Source organism: Clupea harengus, chromosome 11 (genome assembly GCF_900700415.2).
Source record: "Clupea harengus chromosome 11, Ch_v2.0.2, whole genome shotgun sequence".
Classification (NCBI taxonomy): Eukaryota; Metazoa; Chordata; class Actinopteri; order Clupeiformes; family Clupeidae; genus Clupea; species Clupea harengus.
The window spans coordinates 7,878,606-7,898,598 of record NC_045162.1 but is presented as its reverse complement, the minus strand read 5'-3'; the positions used below and the strand labels follow the sequence as shown (position 1 = coordinate 7,898,598).

The following is a 19,993-nucleotide window of genomic DNA, read 5'->3' as shown; positions in this document are numbered from 1 at the left end:
AGAAGAAACATCGAGGCAATTTCCTGAAGAATATTACTCACAGTTGTACCCACAATACCTTAGGGAGTGGGGGGGTGGTGGTGCGGTCTAGGACTCCATTAAAATGACACAGAAGTGTATCACAGGCTGATTATGGGCAGCGGTTTACAGATCATTATGAAAAAAGCCAACCAAAGCGATAAAAACGTCAAGTGATGAACCGGCCAGCACAGCTATCTCGCATCTGCAGACGGGCAGAGATGGATCAATACAGATCCATGATGTCACAGTACTCAGCCTGGTGGTCTGGCCCTGGACACATCACATCGCATTCTCCCCGCCGAAGCTTTACGGCTGTAAAATTATGACGGCACTCCATCACATTTGTCACCGAAGCCCTGCTGTCCTGCTTCCTTCTCCTGCAGTCAGCATTTCGGGGCCGTGATGAATGTTGCCATCTTTTAACGGCGCCCCATAATATTGCCGGTGCTGTTAAGGGCCTTAAACAGCCTATCAGAACACGTCACGTTAAATAAGCTTGGGAGAAGATGGACATCTCTGGGCTCAAAGGCCCTGGCTCTGTTTCCCAAGGCTCGCCGGTTTCCGCTCTGTCACGGTTATTCACAGGCCAGTGCTAATCAGTGACAGCGGGACAGAGATACAGCAGAGAGAAAGTCATGAATGATAATTGGATGACATTGCCCCCACCCCTCCCCAACATCCCCCCCCCCCCCCCCCCCACATATCTCACTCCCCATCCCTTTGCCGGATGACCCCCTCCTTGCACTCCTGATCGATTTCATTGGAGCGTAGCCGCAGGCTGTGTGGCAGCAGGCTAACACAATACGGGTGTGGGCAGCGAGGCTTCCCTTTGGGTTACAGAACTTCATTATGTGAAAGGAAGACTCTCCGCTTCCCTTCAGCTCCGTGACGCAGCACCGCAAGGCCCCCACACAGGCTCCTGATTAGCCCGAGAGGTCGCCTTGTGTGTGTCACAACCCCCCAAACCCCCCTTCACCCCCGTTAGCAAATGAGTATCCGCACCCGTGGCCATCCGCGGCACGCACCAATGTCTGCCGAGTCTTCCTGCGTGTCTAACAGCTCGGCGCCCATGGCTGACGTGCTTCCTCAGGCACCCACACAACACAGAGAACATCAAAGGAGAGCTGAGACCAAGAGCTTTCACTATACACCACCCCCCCCCCTTCCATTTGTGCCTCTCAGATCCAAAGGCTGTCAGACCATCTGTTTTTCTGTTTTCTGTGTTCCTGTCTTTCCCAAACCAATAAATAAGACTGTGGATGTAATGGGTCTCAGAGAAAAAAGGCCCACGCTTTCCCTGAGAGAGAGAAAGAGAGAGAGAGAGAGAAGGAAAGGCATGGAGGGAAATAACCATGGGTTTCCTGGGGCTAATCTTCTCTGCAGCGAGTTGCATACACCGTCCTCACAAAATCGTTTCAGCGACAAACAATAGGATTTCTCTTTAAAGTCTCTCGCATCCCCTCTCTGTGTGTGAATCTCTGGATACTTGCCAGTGATTATTGTGCAAATGGAAACCGGTGGTGAGGGGGAAAATGAGGGTGGGGGGTGGGGGGTGAAAAGATGCTATGGCTTGATGCAAATGCAAGAGCCCCTGTCATAATATGCAATGGAACAGAAAAATGAAACTCCACAAAACAGTCCAGCCATAAGCCATTACCCCGGCTTGGATCTGAGCAGCATAATTTGTTTACTTTGGCACATCATCAATTTGCCATTAGCCAAGCCAACTAGCTCCAATAAAAAAAGGAACATTAAAAGAAAAACCTCAGCGCTCGGGAATGAAGGCCTCTGGAGTATAAAACACAGGTGGCATGTTTGGAGATGGAGAGCATTTCTCCCAGCATGTTTCCTACAGGGCTGTACTATACACACAAAAACTACAGCCAACCCACCTATCTGCAATAACAAGTCCACCAGATGCTGGTAATGGTCCTAGTTAGCGCCATCTCTCAGGGTCCCACTGGCTCGACTGATGTCGCTGTGGGCGGGCAGTGGTCATGAGCAGCTGTGGCGATGCTGGGCAGCAGATCCCTGTGCAGTCAGATGTGTGACAAGCGACAAGCCTGCTGTCTGATCTCTTGCCTCCCTCAGGCCTCATTTAATGAACAAGTGTCCGTCCGTTCGTGCCCCCGTCCCCCCCGTCCCCTGCACACTGCACCCCCTGGGCTCCTTACGCACCCGCAGACATGAGGGGTCACATATCGTGCGGGTCATACCAGGAGTGTCCGCTTCGCCGTTAGCCGCGTATTGATCAAGGTTCGAAACATGAGTGCTATTCCCTCTACCCCCACCCCACCTCCCGTGCACTCAGGAGCTGCAGGAGCTGGCAGCTGCCAAGGTTAAAGGTAATCCCGACTGACAAAGCACCGTGTTTTCTCGCCGTCTGACAGGTGCTTGAGGTGGGAGTAGATGGAGGAACGGTAGGCAGACAGAAAGAGGGGGAGAGAGAGAGAGAGAGGAAGAGAGAGGGAGAGAAGAGGGAGGGAGAGAAGAGGGAGCTGTCAGCTTCAGGGCTTGTAGAAAGGAAATAGGTGCTCTTTTTTTGATGCTGTTCCTACCGTCTGTGTCGGTACTCTCTCTCACTCGCGCTCTACTTCACAGAGGATAACCGCCTGGCCTGCCCGCCAGCCAGGGGGATTAGTCACGGAAATTAAAAAATGTGCAGGATGGAATATTCACTCAGTCACTGATAAAGAGACATTTATGTCGAGGCCTATGAGGGGAGTCCAACCTTGGAGACTTGGCTGTGTTTGCATGGCATTTCGCACACCTGTGCTTTTACAAACTGCCCAAAATGTCCCCCATGTCAGGAACTTTTACCTTGTGGGCACAAGATCTGTATGTTTGGTACAAATTGTCATAACATTTGCCCACAAGATATAGATGTGCACATATCAAACCATATTCCTACAAGCTAAAGATTTCAGGAGACTTCTGTGATGTTCATGGTCCTTTGGGACAAACAACATACAACATGATATTGTATGACATGTTTGACCAACTTAAGGTCATTTAGACATCAAGGTGGTAACTGTGGTCTCTAATAGGTATATCCTGGAAACAGAATAACAAAAAATAAAAAAGGAGATCATCTCTCACGCTTCCACGGCCTTTCCCTCGGAATCTTCAAAAACCAAACCCCCGTCCCTTTATGGTGACTTCTCTTTACTTCCAAATGATGTTCTCTATCTTCCCCATAAAAAAATTAGCTTCAGCCATTCTTTTAGTTTAGGGTTTAAGAATTCAGGGGGATGTATAAAGAGTGGAAGGGAGCCAGAGGCAAAACATGAAATTTATGGGGTGAGGTTTGAACTACTTAGGATTTCCTAATAAATAACTCACCATTCCAGGTCATCGTTGCCGTTAGCCATGTCTTTATGATCCAGAGTCGTTTAGCAAACTGTCTGTCTTGCACATCAGATTTGACCTAAATTTAACACTTTTCCCTCTTTTATGTCTTTTTAGGCCCTTGGGTTCAAAGAGTTTCATTTCATGATCTGCTCCAACCCAAAAAAAAACCTCTCCATTTGAGTTTAAGAGCCCCTTTAAACTACACATACATTTTTTTTAACCCTCAGAACTCATGATACAGACACCCCAAACTGGAAATTTGATTAAACATGTTAAATTTGATAAAACATTTTTAATTAAATCTACGACTTCATAAAAGCAAGTCGTACGTTCATGGGCGCATGACTAGTCTGCGTGTCAATCTTGTCAGCTAGTCATCATCCTGTCGTCCGTTCGTCTTTCTTTCTCTTCCAAGATCAGAAACTCTCGTTGTGAACACACTCAGTTGCCTTTTAAAAGATCACCAGCAACTCATCCCATTTCCACTCGCAGCTCTTGTTGTGTGAAAAGCCTTTGAAACGCTCGGTAGGTTTAGTGGGGCGGCATCAAATAGACAATCCGAGCTACAAAGATTTCATAACCATCCCCTGAAGGCGGTTACTTTAAGTGCTGCCGGCCTCAATACCCAACAACGCATAGCAATCAGACCAGCAGGACTACAATAGCCGTGCCAAGTGAACCAGCAGAATGAGGGGGAAACCACGCCTCAGTGGCTTACCAACACTTCAATAAGACCTGCCTTTCACGAGCAGCGCCGACAAACAAAACACACTGTTTGGCAATGTTGTCCAGATTGTCTTCCCTGCCATAAAACATTCATGCAACAACCAGATGTACCCAAATGTGTGTGTCTGGCGCACCGAAGACTAGGCTAGGCCAGGGGGCAACAGCAGGGCAGCCAATAGTCTATGAGTATAGACTGGGTGGGATTGAGTCTGGCCCACCGCTAAGAGTCTGTCCTGCACAGATCCCAGGCCATCTGTATTATTCATATAGGTGTGCAGACAGTAAAGTGACGAGGGAATTGGGCACATAGACCTCGAGGATTGCAGAGTGAGGGGAAACGATCAGCTCAGAGGGGGCTTCCTTCACACGCGACCCGGGAACGGAAGGCGAAGCAGCTCAACGAGAGCATACCACCACCGGCGAGATGCGGTCGACTCGACCCGTGTGTGAGCGTTAAATTATGAAACATCCATGTGTGCGAGATGTTTGCCTGTAACTCTTTCATTAGATTTAATAGCTGTTTACATGTCTAATGTTTAGGCAAAAAGGCGATGCATGCGACAACTTAATCTTTAATCGTTCTCCTAACGGTGTTGTCTGGAAGACAAGATGGTTGATAACCGTGCATGCTGGGAGATTGGTTAATTTATAAAATCCCTGTTGGTATAATGCTTCATAATATCACTTTCACAGAGGGTTTTTTAATCACAGTGGATGTTAAATATGCACCGTTGGTGTACCGTCATTTCTGCCACCGAGTTTAAAAAAAGAAATGTCAAGGAGGTGTAGGAAAAAATAAGACACTAAAAAAGAAATCCCAGCAGATCCACATCGCCTTCAAGGCATGGCAGTAAATATTAATGGCAGTGCCAGGGCGCAGCATATTGTTGACGGTGCCAATCGTACAAGGCACTTCAATGAAAGTTGCCCCTGAGGGGCTGGCTGGGGAGGTGTGGGGAGAAAAAAGAGGGCTTTCATCAGAGTGGCAGTTAGAGTGTGCCCAGCCTGCCCTTTAGATACAAATGCATTAGTCTGTGAGCTGAGGGGCAGGAGCTTTACTGGAGAGTGACCTGGGCTGGTAAACACACAGAAGCACTGCTGTAGGGTTTGGGTTTGTTTTTGTTTTGGGGGGGGGGGGGCAATGTGGGCCACCTGACTAATCACAGAGGCGCCCGCTCGCTCTGCCTGACGACACCGCAGGCGTAGATGGAGTGTACAGGTTGGGAATGACACTTGCCTGAATTCCATGTTTTTTCACAATCATGTTTTAATACCACATGTGCCTAGACATGGAGTAATTTGTCTCCGCTGCATGCAAACGATCCAGAGCTGAAATAGTAATCCCAGTGTCTTTCAGACTCATCCATCAGGATTTAATGCTTTTACAACAGTGAAAATATCACTTGCCCCTTTTTAATATTTTAAGATTTCATACACCATACATCAACACTGATTCCAGAAAGGTGAAACCCCCAAAAATGTCAAGATTCAAATATTCCATTGTAGGTCTTGCACTGAATGCTGATGAGTCGTTTCCAGATAAAGACCAATCCATCCACTTCTAATGCTGTCGGCACAGACCCCCAGCACGGTCACAGGTTGAAAACATGTAAGTCTTGAGCCACAAAGAGGTGGGGGGATGGGGTTGTGGAGGGTGGCCTTAGATCCAATAGAACGCTTTATTGAGATAAAGTGTACAATCACACAGCGAGATCTCCCACCCTCTCAAGCACCTGTGTCTAAGATTAGATTGCAGGCTGTGACAGGCCCTTCCCACGATGCATCAGTCTATAATTTAATAGAAGATTAATGCTGGCGTGAAGAACACGTTATAAAGGGAAGGTTTAATACCTTCCAGTGAAAGGGTTTATGTAGGTATCACAGAAACATCTAAGTAACAATGACCTCGCAATGGCAAAAAGTGCTTGACAAACCCACCTGACTTCCTATTCCACATATTATGCGATTTCACCTGATGATAATATGTCACCGTGGCTTTCACTGATCCAGTGAAATACTACATCTCTGATACTACTGATGCTACCCTCTATCTGACTGACCCTGATCCAGGGAAATACTACATCTCTGATGCTACTGATACAACCCTCTGTCTCAAGATGCTAGGGCTGCTTACCTGGTCAAAGGTTGCAGTAACATATGACTTTGGTATTCAGGTCTGAGACACAACTTTCATGTTAATATTGATAACACAAGCTAATGGCAAATCTCACTTTCTAGGACCGCCCCCCCCCCCCCCCCCCTGCCTACAATATGACATTGACAGGATTACAAAATAGGTTGACTCATACTTTTAAGATGGGGATTTTGTTTATGATCATGAATGATAATATATACGTTTTAAAACCAGACTCATTTATGCTGTGTGGAGCGACTTCTTTGAGACATTCGGGTCAAAGTTCAAGACTCTTGATCCCAGGAGAGAACTGCTACTTTGCCTCTGAGCACTTTACAGTGATCCTCTTAGGGAGAGAGCAGCTACACACGTCCAGTCTGACCGACAAACAGTTAGAGGCTTCAGATCGCTTGGCCTCGTAGGTTTTGTTCTACTTAATGTGTTATCATTTGTTGAATTTACATTTCAGATGACAAATCAATCAGCCTCTGAGATGTGTACCATGTCAATGGATTTGTTTTTATTTTTAAAAAAAATTAAAAGGAGGGAATACGTACATTTCATAATTATTTTGGTATGTGTAATGATCCTGTAATAGGTCTTCCTCTTGAGAACAGTGTGACTTTTGCTAGGTTGGTTTTGAAATGTACTTGAAACTCTCTGAGAATAATCCGTGTTGGATGCATCAAGGACTGATTAACTCAACAAAGTCACTGCGGCAGTCAGATAGCCACAGCCTAGGGGTGTGTGAGTGGTGTGCTGAGTGTGTACGAGTGTGTGTTGTGACGAGCAAACAAAGCTACAAGGACTCGGGTCATAGACGGCAGCGTTCTCCGTGGCCTGGTTAGTCAAAGGGCAGAAATGGACCCGGAGCAAGTCACTGTGACTAACCTTCTGTGCACAGAGAACATTCTAGGAAGACGCTCTGAGACACTGACATTTCAATTTCCTTTCATGTATAACGATGAAAAAAGTAAATGGAACAATTCCACCGCGCTCAAATTTGACTGTGACTATGGGGAGTGGAAGTCTTTTTTTTTTTTGTTCATGTCATCTGTCAGAGGAAATTCAATCATACCTGATTGTTCAAAAATGCTGAGAAGTGAAAATAATCTGTAAAGGGGGGATTTTTTTTATGAGCTCGTATTTCCCCAATCGCTCAAAAGGAGAGAGGGAGAGAGAGGGAGAGAGAGAGAGAGACAAAAAAAAGTGAAAAGCACTGTAGAGAGGATGGAGGATGGAAGTCTGCTTTTGGCATCAGCGCCTCTTGGAGACGGATGTAGGACAGGGGTGGGTAGGAGCTCCCTGCAGCCCTCTGTGGGCCTGTGAGGGATACTTAGGCAGCCGTCCAGAGAGAGACCCACAGGAAGAAAGTGGGAGATGTGGCAAACTAAGCCTCAGGCACAAATCACTGGACCACATACTTCCATATCAACACGTTCGCACAGCGCAGGCACAGGCACCATAACACACATGTACATGCGTTCTGTGCAGACAAACACTGATGCAACGAGATTTGGGTAAACTGCAATACAACATCCTAGCATCATATGGCCACATGATATGAGACTGGTGCTGATGATAGGATGGACTGGTGTGTTTTGGATGTGTTCTTGGTGAGATGAAGGTGGGGTGAGCGTGCAGTGCTTGTGTGTCGCAGGGTTCTGCACACAGATCTATCTCCCAGATACTGTGCCTCCGAAGGATATCCGCTGCTGACCAGTAGAGCTTGTCATTGATAATTGAACAGACTGGAGATATTGGCAACTAGTGAACCGTGCTGACATACTTCGGTAAGAAATTCAACAGAATTCTCAGCAATGGAAAGTAAAAATAAACCCACTTATTGAGCTGCTAATGTCTTTAATAACAAACATGTCTTTAATGACAAACATTTCATCTTTAACAACCATTTGTAAGTGCCCGCTGTGAATGCTGCTGAAATCTGTGTAGTGTCTCACAAAAACGTTTGCGGCTTAATAGGTGTACCAGCCAAATTCTTTTGGCCATTTCCAGGCTGCCTCTCAACGCCATGACACATCAAACGTCAAGTACAATATAATGCTGCTCAGAGAGGAACCCCATTAGCCTCAGCAGCTGTCATGTTCATCTTGTCTTGCCTAGTGGCCCATAACAGCAGTCAAAGCGACGTTCGAGATCACAACTGCACAGGCCTCACAAACACACAAGGCCTCACAAACACACAACATCAGGCTTTTGGTGATGGCATCAGCAGATGGTTGTCCAGAAGGTTTACTATTTGCCTGTCTAACCTTCCGAGGTTGTCCATAAAATATGTTTTTTTTTTTTATATTCATGCGTTATCACTCTCTTTGTAGTGTCACCCTCACACAAACGCACATAAATCTGATGTGATGCTTTGGCAGTGTCCTTTCCAAATCTGTGGTGACTAAATTGCTGAGGCAAACATGTACACAAGCTGAGAACAATGAGGCAATCAGCTCAATGTCAACTCTGAATAATTCGCCAGCAGAGTTCTTGCTCTCTGGGAGGGTAGGAAGCGGGGGGAAAAAAACACAGACATATAATTCCTTGACAGTTTAATCTCTGTGCATAAATGTAAAAGACAGTGCTTATAAAGTACCTTAACAACTCACTCTCCCGCGGATGGATAGGCAGTTGGAGATTATTTACATTAGCAGATGGAAAATACCAGCAGAGAGGAGAAATCTTTGAATAAGCAGCCGGCAAGCAATATTTTTTCCCCCTACCCGACTTCAGTCACCTCACCCATCACACCGACGCCAGGCCCGCTCCCCAGCAGTGGGGCTCAATTACAGAGTCTATCACCTAGACATGTAAAGCAAACAAAGTGAGCTCTCCGAGAACCGGGTGGGGAGCTAACGGAAATTAATCTGAAGCTCGGTAGCCTACTTGACGGAGAAAGGGGAAGGAAAGAAAGCACTTGAAAAAGGAAAATCATAACTCAGCCGACCCGAAATAACCCCGCAGGCAGAGAAGGAAGCGATAAGACTAGAGTGGGCTTTCGGTCTGCTTACTGACTGGCTGCCTGGCGGGGTTGGTTGGATGGGCGGTTGGCTGGGTTTGTGCACCCCTCCGGGGTCCTAAGCGCCTCTCTGCTAACGAGCAGATGGACTGATTAAAGTGCTCATGCATCGTCAGGTGGTTGGGGGACGGGTGAACAGAGATCTCGTGGCTTACCTACTGCGCTCACATGCTTTCCTACAGACCTCCACCCTAGTCTGCCCCGCCCTCCCACAGACCTCCACCCTAGTCCCCCCCCCCTTCTTTCTGTACATATTCATGGACATTCAGTCAAGTTTGTGCTTACTTAAGGATACATCTAGTCATTTTAGTATATGCACACACACAAATTCAGTTCTTTTAGTATACTCTCTTGCACACATCCAGTCATTTTAGTGCACAGTCATATAGACATCCAATGAGGTCATTAGGCCTACATATTTATGCAAACATCCAGTCAAGTTAGTACAAACCAATGCACATACTTAGACATGTATGTGTTTTATATGGTATATACCCTTAAGTGTATGATGTGTCTGCCTATGATTATGCTCTTTGATTCAGGCAATAACATTTCCGTTCATTAAATTGCCATTACATCAATTATTAAGGCAAGTATGAAAGACTTTCTTAATGTGCTGTAAAGTGTTCCGATCTACAGGTTGTGTTTTTTTTTTCTTATATTTAAAGTATTCATTAACATGATTAATTGATGCTTAATACACTATTTACGTATTTTGCCCCGAGAAAAGCCATAAATTGTTTATTTATTAAATTATACACAACAACCATGTTTTAAAGATCTAACCAATTAGTATAGTGTCAAAACATAATTTTGCTGTACGAAAGGCGTGCCTGAAAACAGGATTCCTTAAAAATGGTGGAAAGACATTGGTGTTCAACAACAATAACAAGGAAAGACAGAGTACACTCAAGCTTACTACGTCTGTGCCCGGTACCTACAGGATCACTCTGTCTGTGCCTGGCATCTACAGGATCATTTACTCTGTCTGTGCCTGGCATCTACAAGATCATTTACGTCTGTGCCCGGCATCTACAGGATCATTTACGTCTGTGCCCGGCATCTACAGGATCATTTACTCTGTCTGTGCCTGGCATCTACAAGATCATTTACGTCTGTGCCCGGTACCTACAAGATCATTTACGTCTGTGCCCGGCATCTACAGGATCATTTACGTCTGTGCCCGGCATCTACAGGACCATTTCCCTGGCCATATTCAGCCAGTCTGGGACGGTTGTAGTATCATCATATCCTAACTGGAGAGGGATGTCAAAACTAAAGACCTCCTCTGCAGCTCCACTGACCTGCGGTATCTGCAGTATAAATAATGAATGGTGCTGTAGGACACAGTGTCAGTAACTTAACCTGGGCCAGAACCAGTAGGAGTAGACAAAACATGGACTCTCCAGCTCTCCAGAAATAGCTTCAAAGTAAAACGGAGGAGGTGCATATTTAATGCGAACCCCAGTACATTTAGCGTAGATGCGATGGAGAAACGCTATCTTGTTGTCCCTCTTGGGGTTTCCCCCACAACCAATCGTCATATGCAATTTGACGCCTCTGTAATCTAACGCTGGCCTGCAACATTAAAGCTCTTACACTGATCTTACACGGTTTAATGAGCTTATTACATCGGTGAAAACCCCATTAAACAGTTGGTGATTACCTATGTGTCCACATATGTCCAGAGTGCTGGCGTGCCGGTGCACAGGCAGCCCCATGGTTTCATCAGATAGAGAGTGTGGGTGAACTAATGTGTCCTACAGTATGAGATAGAGATCAGATAGAGAGGGTGGATGAACTCATGTGTCCTACAGTATGATTCATTATTTATACTGCGCATACCGCAGGTCAGTGGAGCTGCAGAGGAGACCTTTAGGGTTTTTTTGACATCCCTCTCCAGTTAGGACACAGGAAGCTTGTGTACTTTGTCTTAGCTTATTTTTGTTGGATACCAATGTCTTTGCACCATTTTGAGGGATCCTGTTGTCTGGTATGCTTTTAATAATGATAATTGTCAGATTTTATTCGCACAAACGACACACACGTGCATATATAGTGGCGACACAGGACACACACACAGACGCAGGCCTGAGGTCGCTGTGAATTTACTCTCTGCATTTCTCCCATCCTGGACTGTCCTTCCTCCAGGACCCCCAGGAGCAGTGGGCAGCCTTTAGGCGCCCGGGGACCAAGTCAAGTGATCCGTCTTGGTCAGGGACGGACAGTTCAGTCTTCTGCATGTTTTTCTGTTGGGCATCTTAGTGGAGGAAACCCCTAGTGAACACAGGGAGAACATGCAAACTCCACACAGAAATGCCCGGGAAATAGCCCACATGAGCACTGGAGGCCTGGGGAGAACCTACCCTACTCGGGAATCGAACCCAGGACCTTCTTGCTGTGAGGCGGCAGTGCAAGCACCTGAGCCACCGTGCCACTATTTTTGCATTTTGCATTATGCACGCATTTTTGTGCAACAAAATTATGTTTTGACACTATGCTAACTAATAAGATCATGGTTGTTGTGTATAATTTAATAAATAAACCATTTAAGGGTTCTATCCAGGCAAAATATATAAATCATGTTTTAAGGGTAAATGAGTCATGAATGCTTTAAATGTAAGAAAAAAAACAATCTGTAGCTCAAAACACTTTACAGCTCATTAAGAAAATCTTTCATACATGCCTTAAGCCTCGCAGTGAAGGATTTATTGTCCCCCCCTTGTTCCTTCATTTTTCTAGAAACGGCACAGAAATTCTACCAGCCTTTACAAAAACCTCCACACCTGCCACATTATTTATTTATCCCAGGACTGCCGAGCCTCTCCAGCGTCGCTCTCCTGCGAGATGACAACGCTACAGCCCTGTGATCACAGCATGAGCGGGCGCAATAAAGGCTGCCATCTCCCATTTACATGGGGGCGAGATGAACGCACACACCTCTCTCTCCATCGGCCCCGCCTTTGATTTCAACACTCTACCAGAGAGAGAGAGCGAGAGAAAGAGGGAGGGAGGGAGAGAGAGAGAGCGAGAGAGAGGGGTAGGCGCTCTCTCTGCATTCCGGATCTTAGTGCGTATAATGGGCTTGTTTGTCTCACACAAAGCCCTTTTGGGCTGATTCCCTTATTTATGGATCAGAGCGGGCAGAAAACGGACTCCCCTGAATGCAGCTGGCCAGCAGCTGTCAGCACTGTTCATTTCATTCGCCGTGGCACCACCATGGCAACCACCACACCACCATGGCAACTTTTAAAATCAATTTCATCACTCCTTCACTGGTTTCAGTCATGAGGCCCCCCGCACAGCTGCAAAAACAACAGCCAGGTTTTTTTTTTTTTTTCATTATTGGACATCCGCAAGTGGATGAAAAGATGTCTGTTGATGTGTATGTCTCTGGTTTTTAGTTAGACGTTATGAAATGTGCTCTATGAATGCCATAAAACTAAACTGAACAAGGGATGAAACAAATGGAACTGAATCTGGTTCTCAGTGCAAGTTCTTGCCTTCTGTCAGTCAGAGGTGATGCAGTGCGGATAATCTGACATGACATACCGGCTGGGGGGGTTGTTGTGGGTGGGGAGGGACGGGGGGGTAAAAGTAGATCAATAATCCACAGCATCAGAAAATCGCTCTTATCTGGAGCAGCAGTAGTACACCTAACCCACTCAACAACCACCACAACATCTGGACCTTTCTGCCATTTTATATTTAATCACATCAAACCAGGACTGGAAGAGGAGAGGGGGAGGAAAGGGAGGGGTGGGGGAAAGAGAGAGAGAGAGACAGATACACAGAAAAAGCAAGAGAAATAGAAGGAGTGTCGAATCCATTTAATCTGGATTAGAGCACCAATCAGCAGAAGATGGCACCAGCGAATGACAGAGAGAGCAGAAGAGAGAGAGAGAGTGGAGACATGTCAGGTAAACAAGACGGTGATGACAGAGAGAGCAAGAGATCCAGTGGACTCAGACCACCTCCACCTGCATCAGTGGTGTGATGACCAGCCCCGGAGCTAACATTAGAGCGTACTGCATCTGAAATCTCTTGTGGACTGAGGGATCTGTTCAGTCCCCGTGGTCTGTTGTTCTCATAACTGCAAAATACCCAGCAGGTGTACATTGAAACCCATTCACTTGACTTTGCTTGAGTGAAGATTGCATGCTGCCCGAAACATTGATTTATTAAAAACCTGACAGAATAATAAAGAATGCGAGACTTCTCTTCTCTTCATTTAGAAAAACAAAACATGGATCGATAGGTAGGCAATGGGGATCATGTAAACATCATAATCTGAACATTCTCACTGCACTGTTGAGATACAATATGTCAGGTTTTTTTTTTGTGACAGAATCATATCATGGATACGAGTAACAAGGTGGTATGGTAACCAGGGACCATTAGAAAAGGTCATGCTGTGCTTCCAGACATGAATGTGCTTCCAGTGCTTTCAAGGCTCTAAAACATATTGCTTTGTTAGAAATAGTCTGTGAGAATCATTTCAGTCATCATTTTAACACTGACTTAATTGAAAACATTACATCTGCCTTACCAAGTAGCGCAATTATTGTAAAAAAAAAAACTCCATGACAGTGGACACAGGGTGCTTTTGTTGTGACATGTGACTGCTGGAGTAAGCCGAGGGAGGCAAACGACCTTGCAAGAGTGAGGATTAACATACTGTTAATAAGCTTGGGCCTAAATCCTGTTGAATGAGCACGCTGGCGAAATGGAGTCCCTAACGTTTGCCTTAACAGTGGGGACATTTGCACTCTGGGTTGCAATAAGAACTCAAGAGCTCAACTCATACAAGAAGCCAAGCAGGGTCAGTGTCGAGGTATGACAGCGTGATGAGGGGACATGCAAGAGGAGACACTGTGATGGAAACATGTGGAGTGCTTCCCTTTGTTTTTCATGTTGTTTTTTTATGACAAGTAACCATGGTGGTAACTTAGTATTCTTAGCTTGAGTGTGTGAGTGAGTGAGAGAGCGAGAGAGAGAGAGAGAGAGACCAGGACACACAACTTTAAGATGATTTTTTTATTTATTTCATATTTCATTCCAGATTGAATCAATTGAATTCAACAATAATACTCTCACACATTTTGGCCAATTGTATTTGACAGGGAGTTTAGCAGAGAAATGGGGCTAAGAGATGTTTTGAGGGGTACGCTGATGCTAAGAGCTGATGCAGGGGTACGCTTTTTTGCCCTAATCAATGCCACTTAATCTTTAATTAACTAAACAGTCAATATTTTGGTGGCAAGTCTCCTGAGTCGTCAAGCCTTTTTAAGAAATGGCCAAAGTCTGCCAAATCTTCATTTGGATGCCACCACTTATTGGCTCGGAATGAAATAATCCAGGAAAGTTTCCTTTTGAAAACAATGTTTTTCTCTGTTGTAAGTATATGCTCTGAAGGTAGAGCCTATTTAATCTGGGTCTTTACAGACGGAGGTACAGAGAGTCAGACAGGGTTATCTCCAAGGAAAGTTTGTTTGTGGCCAGGGCGCTCAGTCTGGGTCAGTTGAGTTAAATCCACAGAACATTGTTCAAAGACCACCCCAGCAGGTGGAGGATCAAAAAGACTCGCTGCTGAGCAGCACCATGTTCCCATAACAGATTTTCCCCAGGATCAGACGGTGGTCCGCACCCCGAGCTTCTGTCAAAATGGGGGGAGTACAGAAAAATTGGAGTAAAATCATAATGTAAGGAAGCTTAAGGCCATCTCTGGACTATGTCTGATGTGTGAATCAGGGATTTTTCCAAGGATTTGAATTCACACTGTGGATAAAGGTTAGGACTGGTCATTTCCTTGAATCACACACGTCTTGGATTCAAACCAGCTCATCACACAGAAATATCACACTTAATGGAAGAGGTGTAAACGGCAGACTCCTCTCTCTCTTCCTCCCATCCTCTCCTCCACATGCCTTCTACTATCCAATCTGTGATCATGTAAATACCAGCTGCCTGGTGTCTCTAGGCCACTGAAACACACATGCATACACCTACACACACACACACACACACACACATACACAGACACACACACATACACAGACACACACGCACGCAGGCAAAGCAGTCAGGCGTGACCATATAGTGGCAAGAAAACGGCTTTAATAATATTAATCCTCTGAAAATTGCCGTGGGCCAAGCAAAGATTTCATCAGGAGGCAGTCATCCCTAATGGAGAAGAGCCATCCGGACCGGGCAGCGGGGCCCGGCTCCCCTGCTGGGGGTTTTTGGACAGATTTAGATGTATTACCAGTGGGTGTTTTTGTACTACTGTGTTTTTCAAAGAGGAGCCTGTGCTGATGAGTGGCCAATGGCAGAGGGGGGGATGGGGGGGAGGATGGGTCCCAAACGCCAGGCTCTGCAGGGCCACACACATAGGGTTCACCAACACCAGGATCTTTAACTGACCTATATTCGACACAGAAGCTAATACCCTCTTTCTCTCTCTATCACTTGCACACATACAAACACACACACACACACACACACACACACACACAAATAAACAGACAGACACAGAGAGAGGGAGAGAGAGAGAAAGAGGAAAGTAGTCACTGACACACACACACACACACACACACACACACACACACACACACACACACACACGTGAGAGTGTGCACCTCCAGATGCACTCCAAACCTCCAGTGTTGTCATGGGAAAAGTGCATTGGCATGAACTCGCTCTCAATGGCTCTGTTTTCTTCTCAGCACTTCTCCCACATAATTAAACTGCTAACTGATTCAACAGGAATCAAAGCTGGTTTTGTGTGAAACGTACAACCTGAAGAGTGTATAGAGAGAGACTCCTCAAGCGCAAGACAGAAAAAGAGAAAAAGAGAGAGTAAGAGAGAAACGGAGGGAAAGGAAAGCTGACGAGCGAGGCTAACGCTTAACATAATACAGTCGTCACACCGCCGTTGCCATGGTGGCGGCTGTCACCATCGCAAAAGGGGTTTGTGCCATAACGGACAGCTGTGACAACGATGTAATCCAATCCCTTCTCCGCGAAAAAAAAGAGAGAGAGAGAACCCTCACAATCTTCATTACAGCTAGTGCCGTACCCAGAAACTGGAGTGCCACCGCTGCTGGGTTGAACTGTGTGGGATGCAATGGTGAGAGCAGTCAACCCACCCGTGTCAGATTAGGATGCGCTTATACCAATACAAAGAGAGGAGAGGGCTTTGCGTGCCTTATACTTGGCAACCTCTCCTCGTGAGAAAGAATAAGGAGGCAAAAGGTAGGACAGCCCACAAGCAGGCTGGAACTGAGGAGCTTGGCATGATGGAGCCCAGCTGCTTATGTAACTTTGGTGCAATATGCAGTATTCCCAGTTCTTCTTTTTCTTCCTTCTTCTTCTTGATACCAGTTGCTCCGCTGTAGCACGTTTGCATTGCTTTTTTTTTTGCTTTTTTTGCTCTGGCACACTTTCAATTACTGCATCTTGGTCAGTGGGTTGAAAGTTCCTCTGTACGCCACAACACTGACTGACCCAGTTCCTAACAGGTAAGCCTTAACTAGGCCATAATACAGCCTCTGCTAAAGAAGCCACATCTAAGAGGGAAATACCCCAGTGGGGATGGCAATGTAATCCAAAGAGCTTTGGAGGGGCGGGGGGATGGGGCACAATTACAGTGGGGGGCATGGGGGTTCTTCTCCAGGAAAAAATGAAAATAATGACACACACACATTTGCCAATTTGACATATACATATTCAAATACTTTAGGAGGACTATTTTAAAACTCGAAATCAGTTTTGTAGCCCAGTAATCTCCCACTTTCTATACAGGTAAACACTGTTTATTTGTTTAGAGATTTTTACAATTATTTGTGCTGTTTTGGGTATTGAAAATTACTCTCACTTATTCACTCAAGTCTAAACTAGCTTCTACACTGCGGCCACTTTAATTGAAAAAGAGCTCAATCTGGGCTGCTTCACCCAACAACTGCATGGGATAGAAACACAAAGGCTATGTGCACAATGCAAATGAATTTAGAGAACACAGATTATAAAGACACAGATGAAAGGAACCAACATGGCAATAGCTGTATTTCCAAACACAATGCATAGGAAGCAGATGAGACTGAGCCGACAACACCTTGCAGTGTCCCTTTGCCAAATAAAGCTCAGTCTGAGCAGTGGTAACTAAGTGGATATTTCCTAACTCATCAGCCTCCTTGCAAGACCCATCGTCACTACTAGCCTAAGGACATGTAACCTGTAACCACACTGACTAGAGAGGGGGCGGGGGGGCATTAGTAGCCAAGTGTCGGATTTTGTATCTCTTGCACCATCAACCTCCTGACTAAGGACAGGGCTTGGGCGCTCTGTTATTTATTTTTTTTAAATAATGACGAAATAAAAACTCAGCTCACTGCCTTTAGATTCTCGCAGCTCTCCTTTACCAACATTAAATAGGATGCTACAATCACAACTAGCTAGCATCTATATCAAAACTCATCAGAAATACGATCACAACTAGCTAGCATCTACATCAAAACTCATCAGAAATACAATCACAACTAGCTAGCATCTATATCAAAACTCATCAAAAAAAGAAAGAAAGGTCTTTGGGTAGTGCAGTTGATGTTACCAGTTTAGTGCAGTTGATGTTACCAGTTTAGTACAGTGGTTGTTACCAGTTTAGTACCAGCTGGTGTTACCAGTTTAGTGCCAGTTGATGTTACCATGGGAACCTAGGGAGATTGGCTGAGCATGTTTATTAGCTTGTTCTTTCTGATTTCTTCTCTCTGTTCTGTGAAAATGTTCTCCTGGGTTTAGCAATCAAGTAATTTCACAACATTGTGATGTAGTATTATATTGTTCTGGGATGAGATGAGATGGCTATAGGAAATGTGTTCTGTAAACTTGCAATTTAGGTAAACAAATATTATGATAATGGGTTCTGGGTATAAAAGATGGTTGATGATTCTGTTTTTATTTTCCATTGCCTGATGACATTGATCCAGCACCTGCAGGGCTGTTAATAAACCAAATGATTGTATACCGTTTGTTGAGATGTGGTTCAACTTTTCCACAACATTAGGCAATAACCAACAAGCATTATTATCATTGATCCAAAACGGATGATAGATTTAGAAGGGGGATGTTTTTTGTCCAATCTTTTTTATTTGTTTTGGGGGGGTGGTGGCATCCCCACATCCCACCTCAACTCAACTCAAGCCCTGGAAATATTTCTATCTGTTCAAACTGACAGAACACAAATGAACAGACATGATTGGCCCAAGCCCTCTACGGTGTGTCTTTATGCCTGTCATACTATTTCAGGAGTCATCAATCATGTCAGCAGCCAGTGTGAGTGTAGCTGCTCTTTTCAAACTATTCATACATTATTGAAGGCGGCTTAATATGAGTTCTACTTGCACTATCTACAAGCGAGGTAAACTATGACATCAAAGACCTCTGGGAGCGATGATGGGGGGGTGGTGGCTGAATTAATAAAGGCGAACGGCGAATGAAGTGTCATTTCTGTTGACAATCTGTCTGAGGCGTATGGTGAACTATAATTAGAAGTGCGAGCAGAAGGGGTTTTTTCCCACCTTGGAGAGAGGGAGGGATGGAGAGAAAGAGAGAGAGAGAGAGGGTGGGATGGAGAGAAGGAGAGAGAGAGAGAGGGAGCCCCTGAGGCTACTGCTTGGGGGATGGAGGTGTGAAGAGCAGGCTGTGAACCCCACTGTGGAGCTGGCGAGGGGGGGAGGCGAGGGGAGGGGAGGGGAGGTGGCGCTGCGGAGAGAAGCACTGGCTCAGCAGCCACTGCTAGACGCCTCAGTGAGAGAGGGGTCTGAATGGCACCGGTAAGACCGCCTGAAAACACGGGCTGGAAGGATAGAACTGCTGGGTGGATGGATGGATGGATGAATGATTGGATGGAATGATGGATGAAATTCAATAATGTTTGAAAAACAAGACATATCACCAGTGAGGGGGAAAGAGAGCAATATACAGAGAACAGTGAGACGAAGTCAGTGACGGAAGGAATAAGACAGATTGTGAGGCCTAAGTGTGAGGCCTACACAAGGAGAAGGACAGGGAATGTGGAGAGGGATGAGGGAGAGAGAAGGAGAGAAATAATCAGACAGGAAGAGGGAGAGAGAGGAAGAAGGTAATGGGAAAGACAGAAAGAAAGAGACAGAAACATGAAAAGGACGAAAATGCAGAGGCGGATACAGAGACAAAATGAGAGAGGGAAAATACAGGAAGAAAAAAAGAAATAGAAAAGAGGGGGGGGGTACAGGGTGTAGAGGGTAAAGACAAGGAGAGGGAGAGGGAAAGACAAGGAGAGGGAGAGCAGGGAGAGCAAGGAGAGGGAGAGACAAGGAGAGGGAGAGACAAGGAGAGGGAGAGACAATGAGAGGGAGAGCAGGGAGAGGGAAAGCAGGGATAGGGAGAGCAGGGAGAGCAAGGACAGCAGGGAGAGGGAGAGCAGGGAGAGCAAGGAGAGCAGGGAGAGGGAGAGCAGGGAGAGGGAGAGCAGGGAGAGCAAGAAGAGGGAGAGCAAGGAGAGCAAGAAGAGGGAGAGCAAGGAGAGGGAGAGCTGGGAGAGCAAGGAGAGCAGGGAAGGAAGAGCATGGACATAGAGACAAAGCAAGGATAACACAGGAAGAGAAAACAAAACATAAAAGGGAGGGGTTAGGAGAATAAAGAAAACTGAGAGAGAAAAGGATAGAGAAGAGCAAAGGAAAAAAACATGAGGCAGA

The 19,993-nt window shown here is 45.7% G+C and overlaps 1 protein-coding gene across 2 annotated transcripts in view; it reads right to left on the bottom strand.

Moving 5' to 3' along the window:
- The window catches only part of LOC105891773 (thrombospondin type-1 domain-containing protein 7A), a 105,752-nt gene that overhangs the window by 77,404 nt on the left and 8,355 nt on the right, over positions 1–19,993 (bottom strand). The window lies entirely within an intron of this gene.